Here is an 18,476-nt window from a genome sequence, read left to right as displayed (position 1 = left end):
AGGCTCCCTGCTGAGCAGAGAACCGGACTCGGGGCCCTAGGACCCTGGGATCAAGACCTGAGCCAAAGGCAGTCTTTAACCCACTGAGCCACCCAGGCGCCCCTAAAGGTAGCTATTTTAAAAAATTTTTCTTTCTTTCTTTATTTGACACAGAGAGAGAGAATAAGCAGGGAGAGTGGAAGTGGGAGAAGCAGGTTCCCCACCAAGCAGGGAGCCCCATGACAGACTTCATCCCAGGACACTGAGATCATGACCTGAGCCAAAGACTGACACTTAACCAACTGAGTCACCAGGCGCCCTGAAAGGCAGCTATTTCAAAAGTAGAATAATGGGCTGATACCTGGTTCACTGTGTCACACTATTATTATAGCCCCACAGGAATGTGTTTGAAAAGTGAGGGAAAAAACAGCACCTGTCAAAAGTGGTGCTTATAGCTTCTGATTTCTGAGGCCCATGAGACACAAAGTCCAACTAGAAAGTTCTATTATGAGCATTAAATTCCCTAGAACTCTTTCAATATTTGAAGGCTGTATAATTCAGGGTATCTTGCTCTGCAATTTGAAAAGATAGTAGATCTACACTTCTTTAATGTAAATTTGAATTTTTATAGAGTATGTTTTCATGTAGTTGGCAAGACTAAATATGTCAAGAAAAAGATCTCAGTTATATGTGCTACACAGATTTAATTTTTGGCTCTGAGAACTCCTAGCGCTACTGGATCAAATTAGAAAGATTTTTTTTTTTCATTCCAGTATAGTTAACATACAGTGTTAGTTTCAGGTGTACAATATAGCGATTCTCTAAATCAGAAGGAACTTGCTTAGCCCCTTGCAAAATTCTTCATTGTGTTTATTTGGAATAAAGCAGACATCTGTTAAAATATGCAAGCACTGGACAACTGAATTTTTCCTATATTTACAAAAATACACAACCATATTTTATTCCGGATAATTAAAATATTTATTAAAAAAAAACCACCCAGTTGGATAAAGCATCATGCACTACGTTCTCATAGTATCAAAGTTTATTCTTCGAAGTCATGCACTTGCATTCCAACTATTAGTTCTGTTTTTGGCATTGGGGTATCTGGCTCAATACTGAGTATCTCTGAGGGTTACCTGTCATCTTTTTTAAAAGATTTTATTTATTTATTAGAGAGAAAAAGAGAGCACCTAGCAGGGGAGAAGGGCAGAGGGAGAGAAAAAAAAAAAGCAAGTTCCCTGTTGAGCAGGAGCCCCACCTATCTTTTGTCACAGAGGATTTATTTACTTTGTTCCCAATTTCCTGACTAATAACTATACTGAATTACTTTTAGCATCTTTGGGGGTGCCTAGGTGGCTCAGTGGGTTAAGCCTGTGCCTTTGGCTGGGGTCATGATCTCAGGGTCTTGGGATGGATCCCCGCATCAAGCTCTCTGCTCAGCAGGGAGCCTGCTTCCTCCTCTCTCTGCCTGCCTCTGCCTATTTGTGATCTCTCTCTCTCTCTCTCTCTGTTAAATAAATAAATAAAAATCTAAATAAATAAAGCATCTCTGCATGCACGGTGAAGGAAAAGATCACTAGTTTCTAGAACTGATTTCCGAGTTCCAGTTAAACAGTCAAAGCAAGAAGTATGGAGGACAAGTCTCAGTTTTTCCAGCTAGGCCACAAAATGAAAAGTTAAAACATTTTCTTTAAAATATCAAACTCAATTTTTAATTTCATCGTGGCTCGGGACCATAGTGTCCGAAGTCCATGTCACCCTGTTCTGATGTACAGAGGCTCAGCCAAGCGACTTGGAGCCTGTTTCTGCGGGGCATCTCTCAACTAGCTTGACACCCAGGAGTCCCAAGGCTCTCTCGCCCTGCGGGGGTTCTGCGGGGGGAAGCTCCCTCTGGGGACCAGGTGGCTCTCCCGTTAGTGTCTGGCTCGCCCAGGTACCAGCGGGCGGCTTTGCCTGCCGCCGGTGATGACGGATGCTCCCGGGTTCCGACCCCACGCGAGCCTTCCTGCGAGCCCACCCCAGCAGCCTCAGACCCCGGGCGTTGGGTGGTCCCTCGAGCCATCCCCTGCAGCTCCGGAAGGCTCGCGTCAACCCCACGCCCTTCGCTCGGCCGGCTGCGGTGCCTGGGCACCTCCAGGTAGCGGGGCTGTCGGAGGCGCGCCCTTCCGGGCGGACGCGAGGAATCGGGCGCCCCGGGCCGGCGGCGGCGGCAGGCGGTCCGGGGCGAAGCCGGGCGGGGCGGCGGCGCGGGTCCGAGCGCCCGAGGCGCCGGCGGAACACGTGACCACGGCGCGCGGGGCCGGGCGCGCAGTGCCGCGCGGTGGCGGCGGCGGGGAGAGCAATGGAGGCCGCGGCCGCCTGAGGGGCGGGTGCGCTGCTGGTGCCGCTGCGGAGCCTGCCGGTGCTGCCGGGCAGCCGCCGGCTTACTCGCGTCCGCCGCCCGCGCGGGACCGCCGGTCGCCGTCCAGTCGCTCTGCCAGCCGCGGCGCCACGCGGGGACTCAGGTGAGCGCCCTGTCGGCCCGCGGTCGGACCCAGACAATGGGGGCAGCCGGCGGGCTTCTCCCTTGCACGCGCGAACCCCCGGGCTGCGCCCCCGTGACGCCCCGGGAGTCCCGACCTTGCACTGGCCCGGGGGGCGTGGGCTCGGGGGGACCGGGGGACTTTGGGGCGGTGTCCCCGCGAGGAACGGGCGCTGGGTGTGCGCCGCTTTGGGTCTCACGCGAGGGAACCTGCGGACCGGCTGCGCCCCGGGAACTTGCCGAGAGCGTGGGACCTTCCAATTCCCTTTCTCCTACCCGCGCGGCGGCATCCTGTCCCGGGGTCCCGGGGTCGCGTCCCTGCTGCGGCGGGGGCAGAGCGAGACCTCGCCGTCTGGGATCTCAGACGCTGACCGCGCTCAGCCCTCTCCCCACGCCGGAGCTGCATTGCTTTGTTTAACCTCTGCCAAGCCATTTCGCACAAAACTCTTGTTGCCCCAATTCTGATGAGCCACCAGTCTGATGGCTGAGGCAAGACAAAGGTTCTCCCTGTTTACCAAGGGCTGGAGCCGGGGGACTGCACGCTGCCAGTGGTGTAAAATGTGTTTTCCTTATCTTCTCCCAGGCGTTCTTGCGATGGTTTTCCTGGTCCTGTGACCGTCATTTCTTGCAGAGGTCTGTAGTGGTGAGATTGGACCTCCTAACCCTACGGATACGGTAGGTGGGGTATGGCTTTTATTCACGGTTATCAGTAAACAGAAGGGCAGACGTTCTCATTTGATGTTTGTTGTTCTCAGAAAAGAGGCGTCGTAATATTTTCTGAATTCTGGATTTTAAGAAAGAATGTACACATAAAGACACATTGACTCAGTAGTTGGGGCGGGGGGGGGGGTGCGGATCTAGTAACTGCGACCATGTGTTGTGAAATTTTAATACGGTTTTACGAATAATGGCCCGGAAACTGATCTGGTGTAGGTGAGGGAGTGTGAGAGTGTTGGGGGTGGTGGTGATGGAGAGGGAGTGGTTAGAATACAAAGGATAAGGCAGTTTTAGTAAATGATTCTTAGTAAATATCTTGTAGCAAATTTCAGTTCATTAGAATGTCGTAAATGGGTGTTCACGTGTAAAAATCACCTATCTTAGTTGTTGAATTATACAGAAAATGGCTATCAATTATTTGGTATTGTATGTGACTCAGGAATATGAATACAAGAATCAATTTCGAGTAATTTTAAAATGTCAACAAAGGAAATACACCTTCACTATTGCCTCCTTTATTCTGTGAGAAAACTGAATCCTAGTTCAGTACATTCAAGAGAAAATTGCCTGTAAGAAAAGAAATTTCAAAGGCAGGTTTTTAAAAAGAAACATTTTGAAAAATACATCTTTTGTGGGTAGATATGGTTGCACTATAGATTATTTCAACTCAGAAATGTGAAGGGAAAGAAATCGTGCTACTAGATTGCCCCTTTCCAGGATTAAAATGTATTTTCTTCAAAACCTTATTTTTACTGTCACTTCTGACATTGAGAAACTTTCACTCTAAAGATTTAGTACTTAGCAGTAAATTTGGAGTCAAGAAAATAGTCATACTGACTTGACATACCCAGGCGTTTGGTGCAGAAAACAAAAGCTGTGTAGGTTTTTCTAAAGTATAATGCACTATAAGAAATGCTGGATGAATTTAATTATTGCTAGTTGAAGAAGTATTTTACAAAAATTAATTGAAATTAATATGAAATTCTCCAGGGCAAGGGACAGTTTATAGTCTTTTTTTGTAGTCTGCATTTCTAACTTGGCTTATAGTAGGTGTTCAATAAATATCTATGCAAAGAATGAAGAAATGAAAAATAGAACAAATTGATAAAACATGCATACAGATTGAATTCATTTGCTTCTTTTAGTTTAATGAACATTACTGAAGGCCTACTGTGTGTCAAAATTGGGCACAGTGTTTCCACATAGAGTTTATGAAAGCCTTGTGACCTTCCTTTTTTGGTCATTTTTGATGTATGTTTCTATGAAAAATGGGTTCCTTGGGTGGTATTAATGATCATCTCATATAACTGTGTAGCACGCTAAAGCATTTCATTTGTTGCATGTAAATATACTTTCTCACAGTGGCCTATGGGAAGGCAGGCCAGATACTATCATTCCTGTTTTGTAGGTGAGGAAATCCAGAGAGGGTGAGATTAAATGACTTGCCAGCTCCTTGCCACTGAAGCAGCAATGCCAGGGACAGAAGCTGGATCTCATGCCTAGTGTTTTCACCTCTGAATCACACTGCCTTTTTCAAGCAATACTGTACTCCAGAAAATCACTCTCAAATTAGGCTTCATGAAAAAGTCTAACTTTTGAATAACTTGTATAGAAGGAAAACTTGATATTTTACAACCTAGTAATAACTGAAGTGGTTAAATGTGTGAATTCTAGAGTCAGGTGACTGAATTTGACCCCTGGATTAATAAGCTGCTAGCACTGCATCTCTGGCAAGTGACTAAATATCTCCGAGTCTCAGTTTCCTCATCTGTAAAATGGTGGAAGTAGTAGTACTTTATTATAGGGTTTGGGGGGGAAATGAGCAAATGAAATCATGTGTGTGCATAGCACAGTGTGTATGTGGCACAAACTAAGCATTCAGTGGCGACTAATTATTTTTATTCTCATTATTGTAATGTAAAGCAGTGGCTTTTATTGATTTGTTTAAAAGAAGATTTTATTAATTATTTTAGAGAGAGAGTGTGCGAGGGGTGGGGGAGGAGCAGAGGGGGAAGGCGAAGGAGGGGGAAAGACTCTCAAGCAGATTCTGTGCCAAACGTGGAACCCTGGGTCCAGTTCGATCTCATGACCCCGGGATTGTGGCCTCAGCCGAAACTGAGTCTGATGTTAAACTGATTAAGCTACCAGGCACCCTTAAAGCAGTGGCTTTTAATTTTTCTTTCTTTTTCCTTTTTTTTTTTTTTTTTGGCACAGTAAGAGGTGAATTTTCTATTGCCATCCACTATACAGATACATTACATTTGGTTTAAAGGAAATTCATGGATCAGGGCTTCAACTTCCTACGTGCAATGCATGCTTATATTTTTATTCTACCTTATTTAAAAATGCTGGTTAAGAACCACTAAATGATTTCAAATTCCATTAATGAGCAGGACCTTAAGTTTGAAAAGCACTAATGTAAGGGATGATCAGGTTAAATGAAAGAAAAATCTTTAATGAATCTTTATATTTTTCCTTTTAATAATTTACATCATTTGGAATGAATATTAAATTACACTGAAAATAGATTCTTAAATATTTTGTAGTAATTACAGTCATTTATTGAGCATTTATCATGATCTCGGTACTGTACTAAGCAGTCTATTTATATATGTTATCAAATTTAGGGCTCCCAACAGCCTGTAATTTGGCCCTGTGTTTCCATTTGATAATTGAGATTAAGACTCAGGTTTTATTAACTTGCCCAGGGTCATAAAGTTAGTAGAGATGAAGCAGGAATTTACACTGAGTTCTCTGTAGTCTCACCCTGTCCCAGTATTCTGTCCCAGTGGTTGCTGTAGATCTGTCATTCTTTTTATGTAAATTTGAATGGCAATATCAAGAATTTAGCCCTTGTGGTACATCTTTTGTAGTTTCCTTTGAAAGGATCCACTTGAAGCACATTTTCAACTTAGTAAAGTAAGAAAGGATATTGGGTACACTGGTAATTAATTTTGACTTTGGCTGTTCTTTGATGTAAATATTTTGGAATAGCTTCTCAGGTTTTTATGATAGAGTCAATTAATTGGTCAGTTTTATTGAGCATCCAAAGGTTTAATATGTCTTCAAAAGAGACATGAAATAGCTGTGTAACTATAAAAAGACTTCATTACGAATGAATGCCAGCTTTTGTTAAGGCACAAAATGAAGACTTAAGAGCCACGAAGAGTATTTTATAGTATATTGATTTGTCTCAAACTCACTGGGCAGTATTTATTTTATAAAGTACTTGTAAGGAAGCACAACTAACTGCCCTATAATTTATTTTTTTAAATATTTCAGTTCTTTGCAAGTGTTTCTTACAATTTTTAGCAGTATTTCAACTTTAATTTTTTGATTTTTGGGAATTTCCTCTTTTAAAACTATTGTCAGAAAGAAAGCATGTTTTAAGGGAATATGTTCTATAAATAGTACTTGGAATTTACAAATAGGTGATTTTTTTTTTTTTAAGACTGTATATATTTATTTGACAGAGAAAGATCACAAGCAGGCAGAGAAGCAGGCAGAGAGAGATGGGGAAGCAGGCTCCCTGCCAAGCAAGAGGGCCTGATGCGGGGCTCCATCCCAGGACCCTGAGACCATGACCTGAGCCAAAGGCGGGGTGATTTCTAAATGAGAGTGGAAAAGCAGATTTCACTGTTTTTTTCACATTTACATCTTACAGATTCAGACTCTTGAAGTGTCTAGTTTGCCTATTGCTGTCAACTTGTATGAGTATCTCTTACAAATGAGATGATTACTAGGTGCTTAAAGATATAGAAATATTCCTCCTGTTTTTGCATTATGGTGTCTCTGCAGGGGGCTTTAAACTTTTTAACTGTATGTTTAAACAGTTTATTTGTTGAATTAAGGTAAGTCTTTTCAAATTTGGTAATTTTAGAATTAGAGTTTGTGTAGATCATGATGATATATTAGACAAAGTACAGCAGTTTCATGGTTTATTTATGTGGTTTGAAAATCCATGTGTTTCTGTTCGTCAGTCTTTGTTTTCTATTAAGATTAGATAAAAGTGAATATACTGTTTTATTTATTGTTGGCTATCAGATTTCGTCCTTAGCCTTTCGTCCTTTAGCCCTCAAAAAATTGTTTTGCCACTTAAGAAATCTGTACAAATTTAGTAAGCTTATATCTTACGCTAATTTATTAGCTTATTGCTTTTGTCTAACTCTTGACCCTGAGTGAATTGGTATAGTTTCCATGAGCATCAAGAAACGTTCCAGCTGCTGAATTGTTGTTGTAATTTGATATTAACCTTGGTTACCATTACATTTTGTACTATTATTCTTTTCTTTATTGAAGTATAATTGACATACAATGTTATTAATTTTAGATGTACAATAAAATGATAGTACTGTTACTCTCAATGTGAAAATTCTTAGCAATAAGAGCACAATTTAGATGTTTATGCTAGTGGCTTTAAGACAGAACCACATGCATGTATTAGATTTACATATGTGTGATTTCCACAGATACATGAGAAGCGCAAGATGTTTAACTTAGTCCATGAAATAAAAAAAAATCCTTAAGTAACTGTGGAAATAAAAATACAGAGTAAAACCCTTTAAAAGATGTTGAATGTCTTATATTTAACACGTTATCGGAAACATTTAAGAAGCCCAACAGCCCAATAATGTGTAATAGCTTTTATATTATAATAAGTTTGCATGTGAAAAGGTGATTCTATTTGAAATGTGAAAAGGAAAAGCAGGAATATTTTCCATCAGATTTTAAAATCTTGACTAGCTCTTTCAGATGTTTGCAGAATTTTTCAAAAGGGGAAATTTCAATAAACTTGCTTCTAAAACTTGTACTATAGTAAATATTAAGTGTTTGAGGAAAAGATTCAGAAACTGCATCCCTGAAACACTTTGGGAGATATTTAAATCAGAAGTAAGTACACAGCTCATTAGAGACAGGTTGTTAAGATGTAAAACAGGTAGCAGCTGCTCAGAGGAATTATTCCAAGTAACGAGAAAGGAAGGGACAATTTACTAAAAAGGTGTTGGGCTTTTACCAGGGAGGGTAAGAACAATCCACCCAGATGCCCACTGGCTCCCGGGTGAGGAACTGGCTGGCACTAAGAGGGAAAAAGGGGAACAGGTAGGGAGAGGATGCAATAGAGAAATTTGGTTATTATTTAAATCCGAGATAAGCTCGATTCAATATATAATCTGTGAACATTTTTTTTTTTTTTTAAGATTTTATTTATTTGGCAGAGAGAGACACAGTGGGAGAGGGAGCACAAGCAGGGGGGAGTGGGAGAGAGAGAAGCAGGCTTCCTGCTGAGCAGGGAGACCAATGTGGGGTTCCATTCTAGGACCCTGGGATCATGACCTGAGCTGAAGGCAGATGCTTAACGACTGAGCCATCCAGGCGCCCCTAATCTGTGGAAATTCTTGTTTATAATTGTTAACCCATGGTCTCCTCACAGAGGAGACATAGAAAGGAAAGACCATGGTCCTGTGATCACTGTTTTTGGAAAAAGAAATATCAGTACGCTGAACCCCCTTGACAAAGCCCTTTGTGCTCTTAGGTGGGGGCCTCAGCTGATGTTCTTAGGAAGCTTGTGGCGAATTCCAGTCTGCTTTAAATGATGCATGCAGGGTTTTCTTCACTTCGAAAAGTTGTTAATAAATTTAGAGTGACTTTTTCTCTAGCAGAGCGTTGTTGTGACAGACACAGTGGACTTTCTTGGCACTTAGTGATGCAGCTGCCCAGGCATGTTTGTGATGGGTTAACTGTTTTCTAGAGTTAATGAGGTCAGGGTCACAGGTTCAATTCTTGGGAAGGCCAGTTAGCTTTGCTTTGTTCTCTGATCTCATATTGTACTCTTAACCCAGACTAGCCATCTGGCGGAGGCAGATCATTGATCACAAAGGGACTAGTAAATAAGACAGTGTGAGAGGAGCAGCATGACTCTTTCTAGAACAGTGGATGCTGAGTAATTAGAGAAGCAATCCCCAAAGCATGTGCAAATTGCGTTTCATAGCATTACCTTAATATGTAGAAGATAACATGGTCATCAATTATTTTTCTTTGTCTTTTCTGTTGAAGTCCCATTTTAACTGTTGTTTTTTCCTAGTCAGGATTTTCTAGGCATTTCATTCATTAAGCAGTTGTACACTATCTTGAATGTTCTCAATCGCCCTTTAGGTTTGTAGGTTGGTGACTATGGTAGCGAGAACAGGGTAGGTATGAAGTAGTAGATCAAACCACCTACTCTGTTGTTTCCAGATCCAGCTTCACTGAATTCACAGGGAACACTTACAGTTTTTCTGAGTCTTCCATGATGTACGCACCTCTTCTTCCATTCATTGAAATTATTTCCAGTAATGAGAGAAATACCAAAGATCATCTAGATTTGTGCTGTCACATAGGGTCCGTGTGGCTGTTGAATATTTGAAATGTGGCTTGTCCAAATGGGTGTGGTGTAGGTTTCAAATACTTGGTATGGAAAAAGAATGTAAAATACCTTATTAATAATTTCAAAAGAGACTATACATTGAAATAACATTTTAGCTATGTTAGTTTGAATAAAACATTACTAAAATTAATTTTACTGGTTTCTTTTTACTTTTTTAAATGTGCCTACTAGAAAATTTAAAACCGCGCTTGTAGCTCACGTTTGTGATTTGCATTCTACCAGGCAGCACTGTTCTAAACCAGCCCTTCATTTTACAGATGAGAAGGCTAAGGTTCAGGGTTAAGTAACTGAGCTGAGTTCTTTCTGTTGTCTGTAATCTCTTCTTGCTAATAGGTTAGGTGCTCTGGAAGATGGAACTCTTTGAACCATTAGAGGACCATTTAGTGCATGGCAATTATCATTAAGTTGCAAGAGCTGTGCTTGAGTTATTGTATATTAGGTGTTATGCCAATTTGTGTGTGTGTGTGTGTGTGTGTGTGTGTGTGCGCGCGCGAGCATGTGTGCTCATATGTAGGAAGAAGAGTTTGTTTGTAATGTTGATGTGTGGACTATGTTTTAGCTTCCTATATAGGTCGGAGGTCTTACAGCTTTATTTGCTTCTGAGAAGAACACATTAAGCTATCAGACATTAACAGCTGTAACTTGGATAAATAAGTCGGTGCTCATTAAAGAGGTACTTTAATACGTATTTCTTATTACAAAGATGTCAGATAGTTTTGAATGCATCTTGGAGCACACAAAGCAGCAAGATTTTCAGGCTGTATCCCTTTTGGAAGGAAAAGAGCTGAAGTGAAGAGACGTTACGTACTTAGCCTATGTTCTGAAGAAAGAGCTATGAGCTGTTATCCTCTTAACGATGAAAGCTCCTCATGTGCCAGTTGAGGAAGAACTAGCCAGAGCTGGCTGGGGCAAAGCCATGATCCCCGAATGTGGGTTTTCTGCCAGTTTAGTGAACATTACGGTCTTGAATTGGCAACAATATAAAGGGAGAAGACCTCAGGACCAGATCTTTTGTCTTTATTATTTCTGGTTGAGATTTTTGCTTTCTCAATAAGCACGCACAGCTCAAATGAACATCTTAAAGATGTTCACTTTATGCACCTTCAGATCTAGTCTTTCTTTTTGGCCCACACAGTTCTAAGACACTATCAGTTTGTTATCAGTGACCTAATGACAACTAGTTAACAATGACTTTGTCAGGCAGCCTCTGACACTTCAATTAATCTCATCATCCATACTAGCTAGAAATGTGCAGGAATTTACCTTTAAAAAAAAATTTTTTTTTAAGATTTTATTTATTTGACAGACAGAGATCACAGGGAGGCAGAGAGGCAAGGAGAGAGAGGGGGAAGCAGGCTCCCTGTTGAGCAGAGAGCCCATGCTGGGCTGGATCCCAGGACCCTGAGATCATGACCTGAGCCCAAGGCAGAGACTTAACCCACTGATCCACCCAGGGGCCCCCTTTTTAAAATTTTTAAAAAAGATTTTATGTATTTATTTGGGAGAGAACACAAATAGGGGGAGAGAGAGAGGGAGAAGCAGGCTCCCTGTGAGCAGAAAGCCTGACATGGTGCTCGATCCCAGGATGCTGGGATCATGACCTGAGCCGAAGGCAGCCACTTATCGGACTAAGCCACCCAGATGCCCCAGGAATTTGTCTTTCTAAGTAGGGGTGGTGTGAAGATTGAAAAAAGATACATGATTACTTCTAGAAGATTGGCTTATAATAATATTTCCTGATTACCAATTTTTTGTGCTTTTTGTCTGTTGTAAAAACCTGGTTGATCATGGGTATAGAGAAACAAAACAAGATAGCAATCTCTTAAAGGTTACCCTTGAGTTGGCGAAAATAAGTAACAGCGCCTTGTGGTATGAAGCTTAATGAAAAGTATGTTAACTTAAAAATAAAACTGCCAGTTGTTTTATCAGCCGAAGATTTTTATTTTGGAATAGCAGAGAATTGCAATCTGGGACATGGAATCTATGGCAGAACCATAGACAAGAGTGGAGAACAAAGGGGAGGACTGCTCTTTGTAGTTATAGAGGCGAGGGCGAGTTGGGAGGGGCTTCTAATTGCCAGAACTGTGAGTGCCTTTCTTTGGCTGGGCTGCTGGGATTATAAAAGTAGTACCACCAGCAAGGTGCCCTTTGCCTTGGGTTTGAAATTGACCAGACCAGGAGTGTTGAGTGTGTGAGCTCCCCCTACTGGTCTCAAGACTTCATTTTAAATGGGGTATCCTTTTATTAATTTTCTCAAGTATGGTGACCATCCATTTCCATCCAGCCTGAGTCATCGGAAACACACTTTATCTTATGGCAGCAGACATGTATTGAGTATACACCATGTGCTGGTACCATGGGTAAAGCACAAGAAGAACAAAGGTTGGAGGAATGCAGATTCACTTGAATGCAAAAATACTAATAATCTTGTCTTAGAGTCCAACTTAAGAATGTAGCATTTTTACATTGTTGCAGAACGAATGCATTACAATTTATGTTCTGCATTTCACTAGCTGATTTCATGTGCTGTCATGTTTAATGTCACCTCTCATTTTTAGCAACAGCTAAGTTTGTTTCCTTTGTCATTGGGGCAGCCAGTTGGGATGCTTGGGAGGCTGTTGTTGTATGGGGAATCATATCGAGTACACCTCCCCTTAGTTCCTCCTTTTCCCCCTGATCCAGCTATTTATATCAGGCAGTGTGGAGTTGCTAGCGAATATAAAAATGAAGAACTCACAGTCTAGTGAGGCAGAAACACAAGGCCGACTGTAAAGTGTGCTAGGATAGATCAAAATGCTATGCGAACTCAGAAGAAGAAGTGATTATTCTGGTGAAGAAGGATCAAATAAGGAAAGTTAAGGAGGTCGCTTATGGAGGAAGTGATATTTGAGCTGGGTCTTAAAGGATGGGGAGAATTTTGACAGATGGAGAGGGGGCGTGGAAAGTAAGCTGGAAAGCCATGCATATCGAGGTGGTAAGAACATCTGGTGTGGAAGGCAGTGGCAGAGGCAGGACTAGAAAAGTGGGCCAGGCAAAATTTGGAGAGCTATGAAAAAGGTAAGGAGTGCTGAGTTTTGTTGTTGTTGTTGTTGTTTTTTAAGGCAGTGGAGAGTAATCCAAAGCAGCAAGTGGCATAATTGCACTGACTTTGGCAGGATGACTGGGATTTAAGAGGCCTGCTTCTAAGGGCAGCTTTCCTTCTAATTAGCCTGGTGACCTTGCACAAGTCACTTCACTCCTCTGGGCCTCAGATAGTCTCATGTATAAAATCAAAGGGTACTGGGCAAGAATTACCCAGTCAGTCAGTAAACAGATACAGTAGCTACCAAGGGCTTGGTCCATGCCAAGAGTTGTTGGTGCTGGGATACAAGAGCAGACACACAGGGCCCTTTGCAATGGTGGCGATTTTCTGGTGGGAGAGGGACAATAAATAGTAAACATGTAAGTATATAATATAATGTCCCAAGTGCTTTAAAGTGAAGCTGAGTGGAGTGAAACGTGGCGCTGTTTCTGGATGGCGTAGCCCAGAGTACTTTGAAGTTGAAGAGCCCTGGGAATATTTGGAATCTCTTCTGGCTTTCAAGTCATAGGTATAATTAAGTGAAAAGCTGCGGGAGTTCAATCTCTTCAGCATTGATTAAAATCAGCTTCCAGATAGATGTTGTTCTTACAGTTTCGATTAGTTCCACCAATATGGTTATTGATGGGCAGGATCTTTTTAGCACTCCCATCTTTTAAATAGCTTGACTAAGTACAGCATAATCTCATTTTAGAAAACAGTTTCTTCGGAGTCTGAAAAAATGCCACTTGTGTTGGTAATTTGGATGCCTCCTCGCTCCCTCCGCTCATTATCCATCTCAAACCTTGCGGCTCATGGAAAGGGAAGATGCTAACATTTAACCAACTAGATTTAAGGAGGCTGCTCAGTATATTGAATAGCTCTTCTGAGTTATTTTAATATAAATTAAAATTAAGTGGGAGCTCTGGGACAGCCCTGTTTTAATTAGAGCTGGAATGCATCTTAGGAGACCATTTCTGCCAGTTATAATCATAACAGTGGCATTATGATTTTTTTTAAAAGAATCATTAGTAAGTTAGGTCCATCTTGACGTCTTCCAAGTTTGATGTGGGGATGATCCTTGTCAAATCAAGTGAAAGGCTGAAGAATGCCAACATTTTTCTTTGGCCCATAACCTTTTTCTTGGAGATATGAGATAGTTGTGCAGGAATCAGCAGAGGAGTATGCATGAAACTGGCTTGTTCTTTACATGAGGTATTAGGTTGGGTAATCTGGACTTACTGTTTATTGAGGACCGTGAAGAGTTTTAAATTGATTTCCCACAAATGAGGTCTGCAGTGTTAGGAAGCCAGGGTGGGAGGCTGTACATTTAGAGACGGTGTAAGGTGTGACCCCCGGCCTCTGCTGGCCTGGAATGCAGGCTATGTTGCTTTGTGTCTTTGCCCGGTACTTCACAGCCAGGGAAACTGGCCCTGCCTGAATTATTTAACTCATCTTATCCTTTAAGATAGTTACAAGCAGTTGTTATAGAACTGAATGATTTATAACTTGGGGCTTGCACATGTATTTTTGTTCTTTCTTCGTTTTCCCTTTTACTGAAGATAGAAGTACCTTCTGAGTCTTCGGTTCTGCCTGCTGGTTGTTTATCATCCCTGCTCTAGATTACCTCATTCTGCCAGTCCCTGCTGTAATACGATTTATCTTTTGATTAAAATGAAGTTCTCATTAGAATTCCCTCATGCATCTCTCTTCCTCAGAATGTTTAGCTCTTTGGTATAGAGCTAAGAGGGAAGGAAAACCCTAAGGAAGAGAGGAAAGGCAGTTCTGTTGGGACGTAGTGCTAACAGGTCACGTTAGTGTGTGATTATCGTATTTGAATTTCCAATATTTTTGTTTTTTTCTCCTCAAATGTTTAAAAACATATTTATTATAGCGAAATATATATAACATAAAATTTACCATTTTAACCTTTTAAAAAAAAGATTTATTTATTCATTTTAGAGAAAGAGAAATAGTGTGTGCTCTGAGAGCAGGGGGAGGTGCAGAGGGAGAGGGAGAGAAGCAGATGCGCTGCTGAGTGCAGATCTGACACCAGGTGAGCAGTCTCACAGCCCCAAGATCATGACCGGCCTGAGCTGAAATCAAGAGTCACATGCTTAACTGACTGAGCCATTGAGGTGTCCCTCCATTCCAACCAGTTTAAGTATATAGTTCGTTGGTATTAAGTTCACTTAAAATGTCGTACAGCCATCTCCACTGTTCGCTTCCAGAACGTTTCATTATCCCAAACAGAAACTCTGTGCCTATCAAACAGTGACTTCTCATTCCTACCCTTCCCCCCATCCTCTGGTAACCTGGATTCTACCTTCTGTCTCATGATTTTGCCTATCCTACACAGGCAAAATGCTATGGAGCATTTTATTCATGGAGGCACAGAGTATTTGTGCCTCCATGAATAAATTTTATTATTCATGGAGGCACAGAGTATTTGTCCTTTTGTGGCTGATTTACTGTACTTGGTGTAATATTTTAAAGTTTCACCCATGTTATAGCATATATCAGACATTTATTCCTTTTTTTTTTTTTTTTTTTAAAGATTTTATTTATTTATTTGACAGAGAGAGTTCAGAAGCAGGCAGAGAGGCAGGCAGAGAGAGAGAGAAGGAAGCAGGCTCCCGGCCGAGCAGAGAGCCCGATGCGGGGCTCGATCCCAGGACCCTGGGATCATGACCCGAGCGGAAAGCAGCGGCTTAACCCACTGAGCCACCCAGGTGCCCCCATTTATTCCTTTTTATGGCTGAATAAAATGACGTTGTATATATATAGCACACCTTAAAAAATTCATTCATCTGGGGGCGCCTGGGTGGCTCAGTGGGTTGGGCCGCTGCCTTTGGCTCGGGTCATGATCTCAGGGTCCTGGGATCGAGTACCGCATCGGGCTCTCTGCTCAGTGGGGAGCCTGCTTCCCCCTCTCTCTCTCTCTGCCTGCCTCTCCATCTACTTGTGATTTCTCTCTGTCAAATAAATAAATAAAATCTTAAAAAAAATTCATTCATCTGTTGATAGACATTTGGATTATGAATAATACTGCTATGGACATTGCTGTGGTTTTCTATTTTTCTGGGCATATACCTAGGAGTACAATTGCTTGAATCCTATGGTTTAACTTTTTGAGGAGGTGCCATACGGTTCTCTATAATGACCATACCATTTTAAAATCCCACCAGCAATGGCACAAGGGTTCTGCTTTCTTACATCCTCACTCGGTATTACTTGTTATAATAGGTAATAAGGGTTTCTCCTGCTGTCCGAAAGTAGAGTGCTTTCATGAAGCCCTCTGTAAGCTGAAATGGTAAAATGAAGAGGCAGTTATGATTAATTTCCATGAAACATATTTTGAGCATTCTCAGACCTCCAAAATAACCTCTTGGGTTTTACGGATGCCTATAACACCTGTTGCTAGTGAAGCACACAGTAAATCGCGATAAAGCTCCGATGCTCACAGGCACAGTTCAGAGCTCTGGTGTGATGCCAAGATGCTGGGCGTGGTGCCTGGGGAAGGAGCTGGGCAGTGACACTCGCAGCTTGGGCCCTGCGCTGCCTCTGTCGTGGGTCTCTACAAAACAAATGCTGAGTCCTGCTTTTACTTTTTGTCTTTTTTTGGTAAAATCAAAAATCCTTTTCAGCTTTCTTTCAGTTAGCAAAAACAGGTTCTAATATGAGTCTTTTGTTAAAGGGAAGTGGCACGTCAGAAACTTTTGAAAAGCAGGGGAATAACGATTATATTGAATGTATATATCACCTTTTGTTTCTCCATTCATCTGTCAATCAACGCTTGGGTTGCCTCCATATTTTAGCTATTGTAAATAATGCTGCTGTATACATGGGTGTACAAATAAATAGCTCTTCAAGACCCTGTTTGTAGTTCTTTTGGGTGTAGACCTAGAAGTGGAATTGTTGGGTCATACGGTAATTCCATTCTTAATTTTTCGAGGGGCCACCATACTGTTTTCTACAGTGGCTATACCATTTTACATTCTACCAACAGTGCATAGGTTTCCAATTTCTGCACATCTTTGCCAACACTTTTCTTTTGGGGATTGGCTTTATTGTTGTTGTTTGCTTGCTTGTTTTTTGATAATAATCATCCTAATTAGGTGATCTCTAATTGTGGTTTTGATTTCCTTTTTTCTAATGATTAGTGATGTTGAGCATCTTTTAATGTGCTCATGGGCTATTCCTCTGTCTTTTTTGGAGAAATGTCTGAGTCCTTTGTCTGTTTTTTATTTAGGTTGTTTGCTTTTTTGTGGTTGAGTTTTAGAATTTCTCTGTATATTCTAGGTATTGTTCCATTATCCCATATATGCTTTGACAATATTTTCTTCCATTTTGTGGTTGTTTTTTTATTCTATGAATATTGTCTTTTGATGTATAAAATTTGAGGATTTTTGTGAAATCCAATTTGTCTATTTTCTCTTTTGTTACCTGTGCCTTTGGTGTTGAAATTGTTGCCAAATTCAGTGTTGTGAAGCTTTTGTCCAGTGTTTTCTTTTAAGACTTTTATTGTTTTGGGACGCCTGGGTGGCTCAGTTGGTTAAGCAGCTGCCTTCGGCTCGGGTCATGATCCCAGCCTCCTGGGATCGAGTCCCACATCCGGCTCCTTGCTCTGCAGGGAGCCTGCTTCTCCCTCTGACTCTGCCTTCCACTCTGTCTGCCTATGCTTGCTCTCGCTCGCTCCCTCTCTGACAAATAAATAAATAAAATCTTTAAAAAAAAAAAAAAGACTTTTATTGTTTTATGTCTTACATCCTAAAACTTTTGGTCCTTGACCCATTTTGAGTTAATTTTTGTATATGGTGTTAACTAAGGATCCAATTTCTTTCCTTTTTTTTTTTTTTTTTTTTTTTTAAGATTTTATTTATTTGCTTGACAGAGAGATCACAAGTAGGCAGAGAGGCAGACGGAGAGTGGGGGGGGGGGATGCAGGCTCCCTGCTGAGCAGAGAGCCTGATGTGGGGCTTGATCCCAGGACCCTGAGATCATGACCTGAACCTAAGGCAGAGGCTTTAACCCACTGAGCCACTCAGGCGCCCCCAGTTTCTTTCTTTTGCATGTGAATATTAAGTTTTCCCAGCACCATTTGTTGAAAAGACTGTTTTCCCCCCATTGAATGGTCTTAGCACCCTTGCCAAAATCATTTGACCATATATGCAGGGTTTATTTCTGGGCTTTCTATTCTATTGTATTAGTTTCTAGGTCTGTCTTTATGCCAATACTATACTGTTTTGCTTACTGCAGCTCTATAGTAAGTTTAGAAATTAGGAAGTGTGAGTCCTCCAGTTTTGTTCTTCTTTTTCAAGATGGTTTTGATTATTCTGGCCCCCAGAAAATCCATGAGAATTTTAGGATGAGTTTTTAAATTTCTGCCTAAAAACGCCATTGGGATTTTAATGGGGAGTGCACTGAATCTGTAAATTACTTTGGAGAGTATTGATATTTTAATAATATCAAGTCTTCCAACCCATGAATATGTGATGTACTTCCATTTATTTATATCTTATTTAATTTCTTTAAGTAATACTTTGTAGTTTTATTTGTTTGTTTATTTTAAGTAATGTCTGTGCTCAGCGTGGGCTCGAACTCATGACTCCGAGATAAAGAGTCACGTGGTCTACTGACTGAGCCAGCCAGGCACCATCTCTGTAGTTTTAATCTTCTGTGGTTTTAATTGTACAAGTCTTTCATCTCTTTGGTTAAGTTATTTCCTAAATATTCTTTTTTTTTTTTTTTTTTTTAGAGAGAGAGAGAGCATG

The 18,476-nt window shown here is 41.3% G+C and overlaps 1 protein-coding gene across 4 annotated transcripts in view; it reads left to right on the top strand.

The window, feature by feature from the left end:
• Window positions 1–2,102: 2,102 nt before the first annotated feature.
• Window positions 2,103–18,476, top strand: part of CRACD (capping protein inhibiting regulator of actin dynamics) — a 272,503-nt gene continuing 256,129 nt past the window's right edge. For 3 of the 4 annotated variants that reach the window (XM_082728636.1, XM_082728634.1, XM_082728633.1), the window contains exons 1-2: window positions 2,275–2,486; window positions 3,087–3,187. The gene's annotated coding sequence lies outside the window, so the exon portion shown is untranslated. Of the gene's footprint in view, window positions 2,120–2,274; window positions 2,487–3,086; window positions 3,188–18,476 lie in introns of those variants that run through there. The other variant, XM_082728635.1, reaches the window with a different exon arrangement.

Source organism: Mustela nivalis, assembly GCF_964662115.1.
Source record: "Mustela nivalis genome assembly, chromosome: 4".
In the NCBI taxonomy this organism is placed as follows: Eukaryota; Metazoa; Chordata; class Mammalia; order Carnivora; family Mustelidae; genus Mustela; species Mustela nivalis.
Note: the sequence above shows the minus strand (reverse complement) of the source record. Positions and strands in the feature narration are given on the sequence as shown.